The sequence below is a fragment of the Panthera uncia genome, chromosome D1, assembly GCF_023721935.1.
Source record: "Panthera uncia isolate 11264 chromosome D1, Puncia_PCG_1.0, whole genome shotgun sequence".
Classification (NCBI taxonomy): domain Eukaryota; kingdom Metazoa; phylum Chordata; class Mammalia; order Carnivora; family Felidae; genus Panthera; species Panthera uncia.
In genome coordinates this window covers 89,107,382-89,110,242 of record NC_064808.1, presented here as the reverse complement: position 1 = coordinate 89,110,242, position 2,861 = coordinate 89,107,382, and positions in this window count along the sequence as shown.

The following is a 2,861-nucleotide window of genomic DNA, read 5'->3' as shown; positions in this document are numbered from 1 at the left end:
AATTTGACTGCCTGCCCGGAGAAGGCTCCCGTGAAGAAGGGGGTGCTGAACAGGACTTGGAGGGCTAGCAATGTGTGAGCTGGAAAAAGTGAGTAGGGACAGGCACCCAAAGGAACAGCAAATGTCAGAGTACAGAGATGTCAAACAGCCTGTCACAGCGTGAAGAGAGCAGGTCATGTGGCTGCAGAGACATGAGTGTGCCAGAAACTCAAGTACAGAGAGACACAGTCTGCTGGAGATGATGGCATATGGGTGAAGGGAGGGGCCCAAGGGGACATTGCACGGGTCTTGCTGCTGACACCACTTGGTCCCAAGCTTGCAGGATGGAATTTCTTGCTTGTTACTGTGCACTTGCAAGAGGTCAGTGAAAAGAGCCATTTTCCCCGGAGTTAGGAAAGATATGAAAGCATACACTCCTCTTCAGCACCAATATTGAATTGTGGAAAGGACACATCCTTTAATCCCAGACTCAAGTTTGCCACTATATGGGCTCAAATCCTGACATTGCTGTTTGCCAGCTATGTAATTTTTGGGTGAGTTACTGACGTTGAGAATAATTTTCATATCTCACACGATCAGTATTAGGATTATATTACAGTTTGTGAAGAAAGGGAAGCTCATATTTGTTGAGACCCTGGAAACTATCAAGCACTAACTCCCTGTGTGTTGCTTACAATTTCAGACAAGCAGCCTTGACCCTTTTGCTAGGGTAGGCATCAGCAATTTCCATCATAAGGAGTCATACACAAGAAAGGGCATCTGGCTAGGAAAGACAAGGAGGTAGTGGCTATAGCTGTGGTATTAGCATTCAAGGGCAAGAGCCCGGCTGTGAGGACGGAATCAGGAGTGTTTTGTCAAGGGTTAACTTTCAATAAGGCTTACATTTGGCTTTGGGTGTTCAAAAAGATGAGAAGTTAATAACAATCTCTTCTAGAATGGACTTTGAAGACAGAAAGTCAGATTCAGAACAAGCTGTCTGAGTCGGCTTGAATAAGTGAGCAGCTGGGAACAAGTTGAGTTCTGATTCACTGAGACTGGGTGAGAACTGGATTCATTCTTAAAGCTTAAGGTAGGCTCCATATGCTTATGACAAGCCATTTTATATCTCTACCTCAGACCCCTATTCTGACTTCCAGATTCACGTCTACAAATAACCATTGAACTTTAGGTGGCTCACAAAGTATCAATCTCAGGCTGTCTCAAAATGAAATCATAATCTTTCTGATTCACTAAACCTGCTCCTACTGCAGTGTTTAGGGTCTCAATAAACCCAGGAATCATTCTTTATAGATACCTGTGCCCTGTCCTCAAAGAGAATCAAATAGCAAGTCTTATCCATTCTACCTACTAACTTCTCCCTCACATGGGTTTATTTTTCTCTATCCACTGCCACTACCATAACCTTCAGCTTCATCTCCTGCCTGGTCTAAGCAATAACCTTATTTTTTGGCCTGCCTGGTTGTAATCTTCCCCTATTATAGTCTGTTCTCTATAAAGTGGTCAGAGAGCCCTTTTATAGGCCATCGATGCCGCACTCCTGCTCAAAACCGTCCAATGACTTTTCATCACGCTTTGAAGAAAATCCAAAGGTCCTCCCATAGCAAGTCTTCCCCAGGCTGAGCAAAGGCCATTCTCCCATTTCATTTCCTACCACATTCCCCTTGCTTATTCAAATGTCACCCTCTCAGGGCAGCATTTCCTGGTTGACATTAGGAAATGTTAACATCCCTTCTTCAACCTTTTCCCTGTTTCTCTTTTTAATAGCAATTCTCACTACCTGAACTTACATATCTATTTGGTCACTTGTTTGATTCTTCCACTAGCACAGAGCCAAGACTTTGTTTTATTTACCACTGGATACCCAGCATCTGGAGGCTCAGAATATAGGAAACACCCCCAAATATCTATGGAACAAACAAATAATGATCTTCCCACATCCGCTCTTGAGTCCTTTCAGCCCATTATTACATAGGAACCAGGTTGATCAGATTCATTTTTGTTTTTGTTTTTGTTTTTTTAATTTTTTTTAACGTTTATTTATTTTTGAGACAGACAGAGACAGAGCATGAATGGGGGAGGGTCAGAGAGAGGAAGACACAGAATCCGAAACAGGCTCCAGGCTGTCAGCACAGAGCCCGACGCGGGGCTCGAACTCACGGACCGCGAGATCATGACCCGAGCCGAAGTCAGCCGCCCAACCGACTGAGTCACCCAGGCGCCCCTCATTTTTGTTTTTTAAGTATAATAAGGATGTGAAAATGAGGCTCTTTCTATATTCCAGCTAGGATCCCAAAATAGTAGGTGGCAAGTATTCTTACATTTCAAAGTGAAATGTTGTGCTAGTTATGCAGATTAACAAAGAAAATCAATGAAAACCAGTTTCAGTATCTAGGACCCTTTGACCACCTAGATGGTTTAAAGAAATAAACATTAATGTGTCAAAATAACAAATAAACAGCAGGGGAGTTTTTATAGTCTTGGGGAGATGTCTTTCAATATATGGCTAAAAATATACAACCATAAAAAAATTTTATATGTTTGGCTACATTTTAAAAAATCTTCTGAAGCAGGAGGTGGGGTTAGGAACCAACCACTAACTCATAAGCAAAGTCCGAATAACAAATAAACAACCAGTTACAAAATATTTGCAACTCATAATGCAGACTGAGGACTGCATCTTCCTATTTTACAAAGAAATCCTAAAAATCGGTTAGAAAGCTATTAAGAATTCAAGAAGAAAGGTAGATAGTTAATAACAGCATTAGTTCACAGAAAAAGGAATTTAAATGGTCTTACGCATATAAAATGTGCTGAGCTTTACTCATAATTTGAGAAATGTGAGCTGAAGCTAAACTCAGATA